At 45.3% G+C, this 17385-nt stretch overlaps 1 protein-coding gene across 1 annotated transcript in view; it reads left to right on the top strand.

The window, feature by feature from the left end:
* The window catches only part of LOC141110414 (uncharacterized), a 77484-nt gene that overhangs the window by 3689 nt on the left and 56410 nt on the right, over nt 1-17385 (top strand). The gene's annotated exons all lie outside the window — the stretch shown is intronic.

Here is a 17385-nt window from a genome sequence, read left to right as displayed (position 1 = left end):
TACTAGGATGAATAAAAAGGAATTTTATTAATAAGCTAATCTGAAAGCATACATATTATTGTTGACAATGATACTGAACATATACTGATTGGATCATTTGACACAATTCATGTAAAAACGATAACAATGGTAATACAAGTGGCAAACTGATGATGATATCACATAATATGAACTATCGTATTTACCCTTGTGATCTGAGATGAATGAAGGAATTAATATGTTCATATTATGTGATATCATCATCAGTTTGCTACTTGTATTACCATTGTTATCGTTTTTACATGAATTGTGTCAAATGATCCAATCAGTATATGTTCAATATCATTGTCAACAATAATACGTATGCTTTCAGATTAGCTTATTAATAAAATTCCTTTTTATTCATCCTAGTACTACCTTTTTGCTGCCCGGTGCTTCATTTAAAGTCCCACCCCCCTCGCCAATACTCCCTTTTCTCTAAAATACGACTAAAACTAAAACAATTGAGATGACTAAAATACGACTAAAACTAAAATGCCATTTTAGTCAAAAGACTAATGCCCCGTACACACGAGCGGAATTTCCGTCAGAAAAATCTTGGATGATTTTTCCGACGGAATTCCGCTCAAGCTTGCCTTGCATACACACGGGTCACACAAAAGTTCTCTGAACTTTCGACCGTCAAGAACGCGGTGATGTACAACACTACGATGAGCCGAGAAAATGATGTTCAATGCTTCCAAGCATGCGTCAAATTTGTTTCTGAACATGCGCCGTTTTTTTGCGTGTCCGAATTGCATACAGACGAATGCGTTTTCGGATAGGAACTTTTTCCGACCGAAAAATAGAGAACCTGCATTCAATCTTTTGCTGGCTGGAATTCCGCCAGCAAAAGCCCGATGGAGCATACACACGGTTAGAATATCTTACCAAAAGCTCACATCGGACTTTTGCTGGCAGAATTTCCGCTCGTGTGTACGGGACATAAGACTAAAACTAAATTGAAATTTGACTTCAATATTAACACTGGTCTGTAGTGCATGTTCATACCGCAATACCATAAATAATAACATATTAGATTTTTCACTCCAACAGTATATAATGAGTGTGGAAATTGTAGAGAAATGTTAACTAATGCATTACAATTTAATTACACCCATTCGATTTTAGACGACTAAAATGAGTTTTAGTCGACTAAAATGTACTGGAGATTTAGTCGACTAAATACGACTAAACCTAAAACAATTGCAGAAGACTAAAATGGGACTAAAACTAAAATGCCATTTTAGTCCTAAGATTAAGACTAAAACTAAATCGAAATTTGCTGCCAAAATTAACACTGATATTTACATTTCCCTAAATACAAACCCCAATATATCCCCAATGTGAAATCAATTTCACCTCTATACATAAAAGTGTATCAATTCTTCAAAATTAAGTAAATAAATATTTCATATACATTTCATTTCATAAATAGTATAAATAAAATCAAAATAATTGGGTGCAGTCTAACCCCAAGTTTCCAGGTATCTGTAAATACTTTAATTGTTCTTGTTGTTGTTCAGTCATTTAGTTGTGTCCGACTCTTTGTGACCTCATGGACCATAGTGTGCCAGGCTTTTCTGTCCTCCTCTTGTAGTTTGCTTAAAGTGTTTGTTAACCCAAAAAAAATTGATCCTGCTCCTTTAAAGCATGTTATATGACACAGTGCTTGTCCTGTGTCATTTGGCCCCCTGTAACACCTAAAACACCTGGCTGATCCTGCCAGTTTCTCCCCACCTCTCTGTAAACTGACCACGGTGTATCCTGGCTACTGAGCCCTAACACTGTGGTCAGTTTCATCAGCAGCCTGCTATCTGCTCTCCTCTCTGCTCCTGTGTCCTCCTCCCCTCTCTGTGTGTGAGCCACCCCTCCCCCCTCCTGCTGCTCTCATAACACTAACCTGTATACATCATCAGCACTGCCTCCTATTGCAGTGTCCCCCTCTGTGAATGATTTATAAATAGAAATGCTGTAAATACCTCATTTAAGAGCCGAGATTGCGATCACATGACCAGCCAGCTCTCTCCTCCCCTCCTCCTCCCCTCCAGACTGACATCAACAGGGGAATCTCAGCCCCGCCCACTTCATCTCTCAGAGAAGGAAAGGAGAAAGCTGGCCGGTCATGTGATCGCAATCTTGGCAGTGAAATTAGGTATTTGCAGCATTTATTTTTATAAATCACACACAGAGGGGGATACTACAATAGGAGCCAGTGCTGATGGTGTATACAGGTTAGAGGGGCTTAACAACCACTTTAAAGCAGAGTTCTACCTGAAAAAAAGGCAGCAGCTACAAATAGTGTAGCTGCTGACTTTCAACCACTTGCCAATCGCCTCACGCAGATATACTGCGGCAGAATGGCACGGGCAGGCAGAGTAACGTATGGGTATGTTACTCCCCTCCTGCGGGCGGGGGGCGCATCGCACCCCCCCCCCCCGTGCCCGAGGCAGTCAGCATCGTTCCAGGAGCGATCTGTGCTGAGGGGGAGGCCACAGATTCATGGCCACCCCTCACGATCGCTCCTGACGAATGAGAAGCTTCCTCTGCTTCTGTAATGTACACAGAAGCAGAGGAAGTGATGTCATCTCTCCTCGTGGAGCCTTTTCGTTCCGGCTTCCAAGGAGAGAAGACATCTCCCTGCACCAACACTACACTAACACCACTAGCACACATAGACACATAACCCCCCTCCCCCCCAATCACCCCCCCTGCACCGCCTGTCACAGTGACACCAATAGCAGTTTTTATTTTTTTACTGATTACTGCATTGGTGTCATTTGTGACTGTTGTAAGTGTTAGGGCAGTTAGTGGTAGGCCCCTATAGGTCTAGGGTATCCCCCTAACCCCCCCTAATAAAGGTTTAACCCCTTGATCACCCCCCGTCGCCAGTGTCACTAAACATTCCTTTTTCTGATCGCTGTATTAGTGTCGCAGGTGACGCTAGTTAGCCAGGTAGGTATTTAGGTTTACTGTCAGCTTTTTATAGCGTCAGGTACCCCCATATACTACCTAATAAAGGTTTTAACCCCCTGATTTCCCCCTAGTTAACCCTTTCACTAGTGATCACTGTATAAGTGTAACGGGTGACACTGGTTAGTTTGTTTTTTATACCCGCCCTTCAGTGGCGGCTTGTGTTAAAAAATTGGGGGGAGGGGGCGCAAACGCCTCCAGGTCCTTACCTGCCCATCCTCCGCTGTCACGGCTCCCAATACCCGAACACACTATACACAGAGCGCACAGTACATACAGAGCACACAATGCATACAGAGAACAAAGAACACACAATACATACACAGAACACACAATACATACATAGAACACACAATACATACACAGTACATACACAGAACACATAATACATACACAGTACATACACACAGTACATACAGCACACAGTACATGCACAGAACACACAGTACATGCACAGAACACACAGAACACACAGTACATACAAAGAACACACAGTACATACACAGAACACACAGTACATACACAGTACATACACAGCACATACACAGTACATACACAGAACACACAGCACATACACAGTACATACACAGAACACACTTCTTCCCAGCCTGAATGCACATTTTGAGTTAGACATATTTTAAAACAATCTGTTGCTGTGAAACTCACCCATCTTCTTATCACAGAGTCCCACACAGTAGCTGGCAGCTGCCATGCCATGAGTTACTGCATGTGCAGAAGAGACATCCGAAGCATTCTGCCTGAAGGGGGGAGAAGAGCAGCAGCGTGACATACAGACTCTGAGTACAAGCTCCAGTAAGGATGGCCACCAGAGGCGGCTCTCTAATTAGGCAAATTAGGCGGTCGCCTTAGGCCTCGCCCCCAGAGGGGCCTCGCAGCTGCCTAATTTGCCCATACCGCAGCCTCGATGATTCGCCGGGACCGTGCTGCAATATGATCCATTCTCGAATTAGAGTACCGCAATGCCTGCGGCTTGTGCAGGGTGTCTTTGTTCCTGCACGCCATGAGCTCCACTCCACTGTGCATTGCAGCTGGCCCGGCATCTCTCCCCAGCTGCCTGACACACACACACAGTACAGTGAGTGCACTGCGGAGCAGTGCGAACTGAACCCGCCCCTCCTCCTCCTGTGCTGTAATGTTTTCCTGTGCACAGAGTTTAAAGGAGGAGGAGGGAAGGAGGCACACCACCTGTACCGAGAGGCGAGCGCGCTGGTCTGAGATCTGTGTAATCTAAAAGTCAGTTTGACAGAGGAGGGGAGGGGGGCATGAATTAGTGGGTGGGTGAGGGGGGACAAGCAAGGAGTTCACTTGGAGTGATTTGGGGGAGAGGATATCCATCCATCCCCCCGATCCAATCCCAGCTCCATCCATCCCCCATGCCTTCCCAGCTCCATCCACCCCCATCCCATCCCGGCTCCATCCACTTCACCCCAATCTCATCCCAGCTCTATTCATCCCCCCATACCAACCCAGCTCCATCAATACCCCATACCAACCCGGCTCCATCCACCCCCCATCCCACCCCGGCTCTATCCACCCCACCCCAATCCCATCCCGGCTCGATCCATTTCCCCAATCCCAACCCGGCTCCATCCACCCCAATCCCATCCCGGCTCCATCCATCCACCGATCCCATCCTAGCTCCATCCACCCCCCATACCATCACGGCTCCATCCAACCCCCGAATCCATCCAACCCCACCCCAATCCCATTCCGGCTTCATCCATTCCCCTCAATCCCATCCCGGCTCCATCCACCCCACCCCAATCCCATCCCGGCTCCAGCCATCCACCCGATCCAATCCCAGCTCCATACATTCCCCCATACCATCCTGGCTCCATCCACCCCACCCCAATCCCATCCTGGCTCCATCCATTCCCCCCGATCCCATCCCAGCTTCATCCATCCCCCTGATCCCATCCCGGCTCCCTCCATCCCCCCGATTCCATCCCGGCTCCCTCCATCCCCCGATTCCATCCCGGCTCCCTCCATCCCCCAATTCCATCCCGGCTCTCTCCATCCCCCGATTCCATCCCGGCTCCCTCCATCCCCCGATCCCATCCCGGCTACCTCCATTCCCCCGATCCCATCCCAGCTCCATCTACCACCCTGATCCCATCCCAGCTCTATCCATCCCCCGATTCCGTTCTGGCTCCATCCATTCCCCCGATCCCATTCCAACTCTATTCCCCTTCCCCCTCAATCCCATCCCTGCTCCATCCATTGTGGCAGGTTAAGGGGGGAGAGCGACACCAACGCACTAACCTGCTAAGTGCCGGGGGGTGACACCACGTTCTGCCGCACCAGGTGACACCCACCCTAGTGACGCCACTGTGTGCTAGGGGGCACTTTAGGACTTGTGCTACAAGGGGGCTTCCATATGAAATCCACCCCCCAGCACATGTCTTCTCCCCTCCCAAAGCCCTCCTACCACATATCCTCCCCCCCAATGAAACAGATGCTGTCTGCCACAAAGGGGGTGGCTCTAGGCACCCCACAAGAGACGTGGCTGTATTTGATGGGCACAGTGGCTGCATTTGATGGGCTCAGTGGCTGCATTTTAAATGCAAGTTGGAACTCTGTGATGTAAAGGGGAATGCAGTGGACTCTGATATAAAGGTAATCTTTGGTCACCAGAGCCCTCCCCCTCCCTTACATTAGAGTTCCCCTTTACACCAAAGTCTGCAGGTTCCCCCTTAGATCATGATCTGCAGCATTCCCCTTTATATCAGAGTTCCCTTGCACTGTAAGGGGGAATTCTGCAGACTCTGATATATGGGGAAACTCTGTGCTGGCTGGGTTATATTAACCTGACCTTCATGTAAATGGAGAAATATGCGTGTAATATATAATATATATGTAAGATATATATTTCATTAAAGAATTGGTTTAGAAAATTCTATAAACGTTGAATTCATAGTTCATAGAATTTAAAACTCTTAATATATGCAATTTATACAGTTAATTTTAATCGCTTGAATTATTTTTCCCATTATGGATGTGAGTGGGGCCTCATGTCTCATATTTGCCTAAGGCCTCACAGAGCCTAGAGCCGCCTCTGATGGCCACCTTTGCATATCTGACAGTCACAGTTCTGATATCAGCTGAATTGTGATCGGCTGATATCAGAACTGTGACTGTCAGATTTGAAAAGGTGGCCGTCATTACTGGAGCTTGTTTCTGTAAATTAGAATAAAGGCACTGCAACTCACTGTTACTGGTGGATGATGGATCGGCCAGTCAGGGCCCTGTCCCAGGCCCGACTCCTGCTGCAGAACCTCTTGCCCCCATCCATGAATGTTAGCAGGGATCAGGTGCCCCCCCCCGTGCCCCCCCCTGTAGGGTACCCACCTTCTGCTGCCTCCTGCCATGTCGGTAGGTTGCTTGGCATTGAAGGGATAGGCGATACATCACGCAGTGGCGGCCTGTCCATTCCTGGTTTTCTCCATGTGTTCAGTGGAGAGGGGAGGGGCCTTCCCTCTCCACTAAACACAAGGGGATTAGTCCTCACAGCGGCCATATTTTTGTAGCCCGCCGGAAGTGACTTTGTTCTCACACTGAGAACAAAGTACCCGGCCGGGCGGATGCTGGTCGGCACAATTGATCTCGCTGCAAAGTAGCTCCAAACAGCGCCAATGAAGCGCCGCATCTGCAATCTCGTGATTGCATTGACGCAGCCCTTCCCATAGTGCACTGTGTCCAGTGCCTGAACACAGTGCACTTAATTAAAGGACTTTTTTTTTTCTTCTTAAAGGAGCCGTTTAAAATTTTTTTTTTGTGACTACAGGAGGGAGCGCCCCCTATGGATGGGCCGCCACTGCCGCCATTTATTACCCAATAAAGGTTTAACCCCCTGATCGCCCAGCGGGTGATATCAGTTAGGTTTTAGGGTCAGTTAGGGTCTGTGTTGCCCCAGGCAGCCTCAGGTTAGTGCCAGTACCGCTAACACCCACGCATGCAGTATACACCTCCCTTAGTATCTGAACAGATCAATATCTGATCCGATCAGATCTATACTAGCGTCCCCAGTAGTTTAGGGTCCCCAAAAACCCAGTGTTAGCGGGATCAGCCCAGATACCTGCTAGCACCTGTGTTTTGCCCCTCCACCCAGCCCAGCCCACCCAAGTTCAGTATCAATCGATTACTGTCACTTACAAAACACTAAACACACATAACTGCAGCTTTCGCAGAGTCAAGCCTGATCACTGCGATCGCTAACAGTGTTTTTGGTAGCGTTTGAAACAGCTGCTGACAGCCTAGGAGCTTTTTTACCTGTGAGTCTCACTACTGTACCAGTAAATGTAGAGCCCAAAATGGCAAATCAAAGGTACAGTAGTGAAGAGGCCTACACGTTTCTAAACATGACAGATAGTGAAGAGGAAGTCACTCATCTGTCAGATTCAGGCTCAGAATGCCAGATAGCTCTGATGACGACGGAGTTGTGGTCCCTGCCAAGGTCAGGTGTACCAAACCCCAATCTTCTTCGGCTGTTGTTGAGGTGCAAGAACCGCAGGGCTCTCGTATGGAGCAGAGAAGTACTAGTGCCGCTCATTCTTCTGGTAAACTGGCAAGCACCAGTGGCCTAGTACACCCTGGTCATAGTCAAACCAGCACTACAGTAACACGTGGTGATGTGGCAAGTCCCATAAGTGCAGTTCAAGCTGGTGAGGTGGCAAGCACAAGTATTGTCCCGCTGCCAACAAGAAGACGACAAACACAGGCCCATCGTGCCCATAGTGCCCTTCCTGCTGCATTCGCCAACCCTAATTGGGAACCCACCACTTCTGCAGCACCCGTACTTCCCCCATTCACCCGGCATTCAGGTGGAAACAGTTGATTTTAGGTCACGGTTTCTGAATTTAATACCTTTCTGGGCCTATCCCTCTTCATTGGCATAACTAAAAAGAGTGAGTTGCGGTCATATTGGTCCACTGACCCAATTCACCATATGCCCTTGTTCTCTGCCTCCATGGCCAGGGCCTGATACGAGCAGATCTTGCGGTTCATGCATTTCAACAACAATGAACTCTGTCGTTTTCTGGCCGCTTGTCATTCAAACAGTATCTTCCCAGCAAGCATGCCAGATATGGGGTTAAGATGTATAAGCTCCGTGACAGGGTCACAGACTATACAAGTAGTTTTATGGTTTATGAGGGAAAAGATAGTCACGTAGAGCCGCCGAACTGCCCAGATTACATAGGGAGCGCTGACAAGATTGTGTGGAACCTGGTGTCACCCTTATTCGGAAAGGGGTACCACTTGTACGTGGACAATTATTACACGAGCGTGTCACTTTTTAGTCACTTGTTTGAATATCAGATTGGAGCATGTGTCACCATGCGTCCTAATCGCCACGGCTTACCCCAGAGGCTTGTAGATTCCCGTCTTAGGCTGGGGGAGAAAGCCTGCTTCAAGTGTAATAATTTGCTCGCTGTGAAGTGGAGGGATAATAAGAATGTTCTCATTCTTACCTCCCTTCATGCAGACACGACGGCCCAAATTCCTACAGCGACTGGTGTTGTGGAGAAACCCCTTTCTGGTACAAGTGTCTGTTTATTTATTTAAATTGGCTTTGCTGAACGCTCATGTGCTATAGCTTCAGGATGGACTGGATCCTTCCCTAAATTCCAGGAAGAGATCGTCAGAGCCCTTCTGTTTCCAGACGGTGCTCCACCTCACCTTCCTAATCCAAATGCAGTAAGCCGGCTGCATGAGAGGCATTTTTCTTATGTCCTCCCGAGTACCCCTACCCAATGAGCTCCCCAAAGAAGATGTCGTGTCTCCAGCAAGCGCGGATCTAGGTGTGACACCTGCTATTATTGTCCCTCCTGTCCTGACAATCCTAGTCTTTGCATTGGTGAATGTTTTGAACGCTACCATACACTAGTTGAGTATTAGCGTAGGGTACAGCGCTGCACAGACTAGGCACTTTCACAGGGTCTCCCAAGATGCCATCGCATTTTGAGAGACCCAAACCTGGAACCGTTACAGTTACAACAGTTACAGTTACAAAAAAAAAGTAAAAAAAAAATTAAAAAAAAAAATATATATATATATATATATATATATATATATATATATATATATATATATATATATATATATATATATATATATATATAAAATAGTTGTCGTTTTATTGTTCTCTCTGTCTCTATTCTCTTTCTATTGTTCTGCTCTTTTTTACTGTATTCTATTCTGAAATGTTTTACTGTTATTATGTTTTATCATGTTTGCTTTTCAGGTATGTAATTTTTTTATACTTTACTGTTTACTGTGTTTTATTGTTAACCATTTTTTTGTTTTCAGGTACGCCATTCAGCTGCAGCGCGGATTTATTTATCCTGACAGCAACAGCATTTGCTCCCACGATACATAAAGCCGTGACTCCGGCACTGTAGGAGGTGATTTCACCACCACAGATAAAAAAAAGAGCATATATGCCGAAGCATGGGGGGAGCAGGGGTGGAGGAGGGATTTGCTCCAGCTTTTGCGGGCGAATGCCCCTATGCTTCGGCATATATATATTTTAGGCAGAGATTGCGTTAAATGTTTTATTTTTTACAATTTTTTTTGTATTTGCTTTGCAGGTATGGTATGTCTTACTGTTATACTGTAATGTTACTTTGTTTCATTGTTAACCATCATTTACTTAGCAGGTACGCCATTCAGTTGCAGCGCGGATTTATTTATCTTGACAGCAACAGCGTTTGCTCCCACGATACATAAAGCCGTGACTCCAGCGCTGTAGGAGGTGATTTTACCACCACAGTTAAAAAAAAGAGCATACATGGCGAAGCATGAGAGCAGCAGGGGTAGAGGCACGATTTGCTCCTAACTTTTGCAGGCATATGCCCCCAAGCTTCGGCATATATATATTTTAGGCACAGATTGCGTTAAAAAATGTTTTATTTTTCACTATTTTTTTTTGTATTTGCTTTGCAGGTATGGTATGTCTTACTGTTATACTGTAATGTTATTTGTTTTATTGTTAACCATCATGTGCTTAGCAGGTACGCCATTCAGTTGCAGCACGGATTTATTTATCTTGACAGCAACAGCGTTTGCTCCCGCGATACATAAAGCCATGACTCCAGCGCTGTAGGCGGTGATTTCACCACCACAGTTAAAAACAAAATGGTGCATGTATGCCCATCATTAGAAGTGGGTGGACAAGGGAGGTATTCTAATGGTGGCATACCCACCAATCAATCTCTTTTTTTCGTGCAGCCTGTGGATTACAATATATGCCAAACAAGGACCAGCAACGTACTGGTATGTTGCTGGGCTTTCAGTGGTTATACCAGAATGATGCCTGCGGGTTTAGGTATCATCTTGGTATCATTCTTTTGAGCCAGCGGTCGGTTTTCGTGTAAAAGCAATCCTAGCAGCTAATTAGCCTCTATACTGCTTTTACAAGCAGTGGGAGGGAATGTCCCCCCCACCATTTTCTATGGTTTTCTCTGGCTCTCCTGTCCCAACAGGGAACCTGAGAATGCAGCCGGTGGTTCCGCCAGCTGACCATAGAGCTGATCAGAGACCAGAATGGCTTCAATCATCTCTATGGCCTAAGAAACCGGAAGCTATGAGCATTTCATGACTTAGATTTCGCCGGATGTAAACAGCGCCATTGAGAAATTGGGAAAGCATTTTATCACACAGATCTTGGTGTGGTCAGATGCTTTGAGGGCAGAGGAGAGATCTAGGGTCTAATACCCAGTATTTTTAGAAAAGCGTACATGTCACTACCTATTGCTATCATAGGGGATATTTACATTCCCTGAGATAAAAATAAAAATGATTAAAAAAAATGAAAGGAACAGTTTAAAAATAAGAAAGCAAAAAAAAAAAATTAAAAAAACAAAACAAAAAAAACACCCCTGATCCCCCCTGCTCTCGCGCAAAGGCGAACGCAAGTGTCAGTCTGGCATCAAATGTAAACAGCAATTGCACCATGCATGTGAGGTATCACCGCGAAGGTCAGATCGAGGGCAGTAATTTTAGCAGTAGATCTCCTCTGTAAATCTAAAGTGGTAACCTGTAAAGGCTTTTAAAGGCTTTTAAAAATGTATGTAGTTTGTCGCCATTGCATGTTTGTGCGCAATTTTAAAGCATGTCGTGTTTGGTATCCATGTACGCGGCCTAAGAACATCTTTTTTATTTCATCAAACATTTGGGCAATATAGTGTGTTTTAGTGCATTAAATTTTTAAAAAGTGTGTTTTTTCCAAAAAAATGCATTTGAAAAATCGCTGCGCAAATACTGTGTTTAAAAAAAAAAATGAAACACCCAACACCCAATTTTCTTGCAAAATAAAATTTTTTTTTCATGTAAACAAAAAGTGTCAGAAAGGGCTTTGTCTTTAAGTGGTTAGAAGAGTGGGTGATGTGTGACATAAGCTTCTAAATGTTGTGCATAAAATGCCCAACATGAAACTTCATGTTCATTGTTTCGATGATGCTATCTATCCATCTTGTTTTCTGTCTTCCTCTTCTCCTTTTTCCTTCCTTGTTTCCCAGCATCAGGGTCTTTTCCAATGAGTCCTCTCTTCGCATTAGGTGGCCAAAGTATTTGAGTTTCAGCTTCAGGATCTCTCCCTCCAGTGAATATTCAGGGTTGATTTCCTTCAAGATTGACTGGTTTGATATTCTTGCTGTCCAAGGGACTTTCATTTCTTCTCCAACACCCTAGTTCAAAAGCATTGATTGTTCGGCGTTCAGCCTTCCCTATGATATAACTTTCACAGCCATAGGTCACTACTGGGAATACCATAGCTTTGACTATACGGCACTTTGTCGGTAGGGTGATGTCTGCTTTTTATAATGTTGTCTAGGTTTGCCATTGCTTTCCTCCCAAGAAGCAAGCCTCTCTTAATTTCATGGCTACAGTAACCGTCTGCCGTGATCTTGGAGCCTAGGAAGAGCAGAAAATAGGGTGAAAAGAGGGATCAGAGCAAGGACCTCTCCAATAATGTCCTGCCTCTTTTACAAAAACAAGGGACTATTACGGTACCATAAGAAAAGACTTGAGTTAAAAAAGCATAAATTTATTTCAAAACATGATAAAAAAGTCCAAAAGGGGACATCATTTGTACATATTCATAACATGACATGCATAGACAATAATAATTGTTTTACAGCATTGTTGATACTGGGTTGGTATAGCTAATGCCCACACAAATATATGGACAGAAATTGTATGGTGTGATACTTGCAGACGTGACCTCTACGTTTCGCGGTCACAGCCGCTTCTTCAGGAGGCGTCTAACAGTATATAGTCTATGAGAGTAAAGAACAATACAGTATCAACATAGTAAAAAACATACATAATTTTACAAAAAGTACATAGTTGGTATTGGAGAATATATCTGAAATTTGAAGTTTAAAAATTGCACTCACCAAACTATAACCATAACGGTTCTCTGGAGCGATATTTGTGAGACGCCCTCACGAGGCGTTCCCCCGGGGGCGGGCCAGGGAGGCAAATTAAGGTAATGCTATTATGAAAAATTCAATGGGATAAGGTTTTTAAACAATCAGTCGGTATGTCTAGATAAAGAACACCCGGGAGTGTTGGAGTGAAGGTGGAGGGATGAGTGCTAAGGGAATGGCTGGAAGGACAAAGAAAGAGGGGGAGGATTCTTAGAGGGGGACAGAGAGGGAAAAGAGAAAAAAGAGAACAGGAAAAAGAGGGGGAAAAAAGGAAAGGAGGAATGAGGTAGGAAGGGACAGGAACTGTGGTGGAAGTGGGGAAGGGGGAGGGGGGAGAGAGAAAGCGGGGAGAGGGAAGGGAAAGGGAAAAAAGGGGAAGGGATGGGGGGAGGGGGGGGGAGGGAAAATGGGGAAAGAGGAAGGAGGGGAAGGGAAGGAGAAAGAAGGGAAAGAACCACAAATAGAAAGGGTAGAGAGAAAAGAAAAAAGAGAAAGGCAGGAGAAAACAGGGAATAGGGAACAACAAGAGGAGAGGGAAAAAGGAGGAAAAGGGAAGGGAAGGGGGGGGGGGGAGGGAGAGGAAAAGGGGGGGAAGGGGGTAGGGAAGGGGAAGGGAGTGAGGGATGTGAAATGCAGCAAGTATCCCTACATACCTAGTTAAAAAACACACAAAGTAAACAGAGAGAAAGTTTAAGATGGTAAAAGCATTTTTACCTATCGTTGTTGTGAAGAACCCAGACCTAAAGGCTGCTGACACCCAGATTAACATGGGTGGCCAAAACGCCACACCATGTCGTCGCAAAAAATCACTATAAGGGATATAAACCCATAGAAGAGAGGTTAAAAGTAGGCACATATGGTAAACTCTTTTTCGTGTTTAGCAGGGAGGGAAAACACACAGAGGTGATGGGTAATCCTATCCTGCATAAAGACTGTACAATAAGTACTTACAGGGTTTCCAGGTAGCGTTGATGCGGTGCTGGGTGTCCGTCAGACGCTGTAAGCAGCTGGGTCTGGGCATCTTAAATGCCTCCAACCCGGAAGTTCAAACGGCGGAAAGAACCGTCGCATACACTTCCGGGTCCGATCCTCCACTATTGCGCAGGCGCGGGCACTGCGTCCAGCGCAGGCGCATAGTTCAACATCGGCCAGTGCATAGGCACTGGTCAAAACGAAGCGGCGGCTGAGCTCAGAAGAGCCCAGGCTACCGCCGGAGGAACGCAAACCCGCCACAGGGGGAGAATAAACTCCTCACATCCCCTCAGAGCAGAATGGCAGGTGCAATTAAGTAATCATTAAGGTGCACATGATGTTTCAAAACAATAAACTGGGAGGGGGGGAGGCGGTGCATGGTCTCCAGCAGCGGGACCGCCCACAGCTGCGGAGGCATGCATCGCAGCCCGTCCCAGGACAATATATAACAATTGCAATCTAAATATACATAACTTTAACTGAAACAGCAAGTCATCTACTGGAATAATGAAGTCAGCCACAAACAAAGACATTAAAAAACATTGACTATATAAATAAAGAGTCCACCAGTATATGGTCCTAAGGAAAGAACCTGGAGTCTGATAAAGTTCAAAGAATTTTGCTGAATGCGATAATTGATGTATTTAGTTATATGAATGTACACACAAACGATTTTTTATTTTTGATTTGTTATTGTTGGAGATCCCTTATGTGTAAATGGTTGAGCTACGGCAGGGACTGGGGAAAAAGAAACGAATTATAACTAGATTATTCAAGGAAATATTTATATGAATGTGTCTCATTGATACCAGGAGGGACACATGCATTGAGTCACTCAATCCACAAGGATTCACGTCTTAAAATTTCGCGGTCCCAGTTGCCCCCTCGGGGGTCTTTCGGGACAACGTCTAATACTGTAAACCGGATATAATCCAAATTGAAACGATGATAAATGCCTATATGGCGGCCCACGGTGGTGAGCTTACCATTCATAGAGGCATATAGATGGTCCCCCAGTCTCTGTCGCAGTTCTCTAATTGTCTTCCCCACATAGAAGGCGCTACACACGCAGGTCATAAGGTAGATGACACCACGTGTGCCACAATGGGCCGAATGTTTGGGGACAAACATTTCCCCATTGGGAAGTAAAAAATGTTGTCCTTCTTGGATCCAGGGGCAATGTGGACAGTTGCCACATTTGTATGTGCCTCTGGGTTGCGATGGACCAGGGGAAGGAACCCTGTAATGACTGTGTGTTAATCTATCCCTTAGAGAAGTGGCCCTTTTAAAAACCAGGTCAGGGGTGGGTTTAATATATTTTTTGAGGACATGGTGGTCAGTTAAGATATGCCAATGGCTTGACAGTATTTTTCGTAATTGCTGGTGGTGGGTGGAGAATTTAGTAATAATCTTGGTCGTATAAGGTTGTTTAGGACGAGGAGGGCCATATAATAATGTTTGTCGGTCTAAGGCCAAAGCCTTGTTGAAAGCTTTTCTTAGTACGGTACGTTTATAGCCTCTCGCCAACAATCGTGTGCGGAGAGCATTCGCCTGTTTGTAGAAATCCCCGTCCTCTGTGCAGTTTCTTCTCAGTCTAAGATACTGAGCAAAAGGAATACTGCGGACCAGAGGACGGGGATGAAGACTAGAGGCGTGCAACAAGGTGTTGCCTGCGGTGGGTTTACGATAAAGGTCTGTAGTTAGGTGACCGGTGGAATCCTTGGTAATCAAAACGTCTAGAAATGGAATGCTTAGTCTATCATGGGAAAAGGTAAAATGGAGATTAAATGAGTTGATATTTAGCTCTGCAATAAATGTTTATAAAAGTTGCTCAGTGCCTGTCCAAATGACCAAAAGGTCATCAATAAACCTAAACCATCCCAAAACATGGTCCAAAAATGGTTCCATGAGGTCGTCACTGAAGACCATTCGTTCCCAACCGCCAAGATATAAATTCGCGTATGAGGGGGCACAAGATGTGCCCATTGCAACGCCTTGGATTTGAAGATACATTTGATCCATAAATAAAAAGTAATTTCTGGTCAAAATAAATTCTAAGAGTTTTAAGATGAAGGTATTGGTGGGCCAGGTGTGATGGTCTTGTTCCATCAGAAAGGAGCCAGCCATCCGGACGCCCTGCTCGTGGGGGATGCTTGAGTACAAAGCCTCAACATCAATAGCCACGAGGAGGGCGTCCGGAGGGATCTGGATCCCCTCGATGTGTTTCAACAGGTCGGTTGTGTCCCTGATATAAGAAGGTAGTCTCATAACATGAGGTAAAAGAAAAGTATCCACCAATTTGCTGGCGTTTTCCGTTAGGGAACCCTTCCCAGAGACAATGGGTCGACCTGGGGGTACGGAAAGGTTTTTATGAGTTTTTGGTAAGGCATAAAATGTGGGAGTACGTGGATATTGTACATTGATGAATTTATAGGTGTCGTCATCGATGAGGCCCTCAAGGAAGGCCCCACCGATGAGTCCCCTAAATTCATCAATGGTTTGTTGAATGAAGTGATCTTCAATGGGTAGATACCAGTTGGAATTAGAAAGGATATCAAGACACATGGTCTGATATTGATGGTGAGTCATCATCACCAGGTTGCCACCTTTGTCAGATTGCTTTATGACTAAATTGGTGTTTTTTTGTAATTTGGTAACCGCTCGAAATTGTTGTCGGGTCAAATTAGAGGATGATGTCTGCCATCGTTCTTTTTTAAGGGAAAGAATACATTCATGCAAAAAAGCCCAGATGGAGGGACAGGTCAATAAATCAGGAAAAGCTTTGGACTTTATTTTTAGAGGAGTTTTGGGGATAGGATATTGAGATTGAGAAGTACTAGTCGTTTGACAGATCGGGGGGGGGTCGAAATTGCCGTCTGAGGGATCCGACTCGACCATTCCCTCATCAAGGAGTAGCATGAGATCTCTTAGTGCTCTGGACTCTGCTATTGTGAAGTTTTTGGTCCTTTCGGCTAATTCCTTTTCCAGGTTAGCACGTTTGCGATCAGGGTCAAACATGTAATTGAAAGTCAATTTGCGGGCAAACAGATAAAGATCTTTGATTGTCTCGTATATATCGATTGGTTCCGAGGGACAGAAACCCAGGCCCAAATGAAGGACCTGTTCCTCCTCCGGAGTCAGTCGGTAAGATGTAAGATTTATAATATTCAAGGAATGAGATTCATTGTCGTTGGTGGGAGTGATTACTCGTGAGATGTGCTTGGGGTTGGGGTCTTCTGCACAAACATGTCCAGATTCCCTTGTTTGGAGGGCTCCGGACCTGGTTGTACTAAAAAACCAGGCTGTGATAGGAGTGTTTGAATATTCGGTTGTAGGAGTTTAGGGATAATGTTATGTAGGGTAGAGTGGAGAGAACGGGGACGGGGACGGGGATTTCTTCAAACAGGCGAATGCTCTCCGCACACGATTGTTGGCGAGAGGCTATAAACGTACCGTACGTTTTCAACAAGGCTTTGGCCTTAGACCGACAAACATTATTATATGGCCCTCCTCGTCCTAAACAACCTTATACGACCAAGATTATTACTAAATTCTCCACCCACCACCAGCAATTACGAAAAATACTGTCAAGCCATTGGCATATCTTAACTGACCACCATGTCCTCAAAAAATATATTAAACCCACCCCTGACCTGGTTTTTAAAAGGGCCACTTCTCTAAGGGATAGATTAACACACAGTCATTACAGGGTTCCTTCCCCTGGTCCATCGCAACCCAGAGGCACATACAAATGTGGCAACTGTCCACATTGCCCCTGGATCCAAGAAGGACAACATTTTTTACTTCCCAATGGGGAAATGTTTGTCCCCAAACATTCGGCCCATTGTGGCACACGTGGTGTCATCTACCTTATGACCTGCGTGTGTAGCGCCTTCTATGTGGGGAAGACAATTAGAGAACTGCGACAGAGACTGGGGGACCATCTATATGCCTCTACGAATGGTAAGCTCAC

Source organism: Aquarana catesbeiana, linkage group LG10 (genome assembly GCF_042186555.1).
Source record: "Aquarana catesbeiana isolate 2022-GZ linkage group LG10, ASM4218655v1, whole genome shotgun sequence".
NCBI classification, from domain to species: Eukaryota; Metazoa; Chordata; class Amphibia; order Anura; family Ranidae; genus Aquarana; species Aquarana catesbeiana.
The sequence above is the reverse complement of the archived record's forward strand: the minus strand, read 5'-3'. Positions and strand labels throughout refer to the sequence as shown.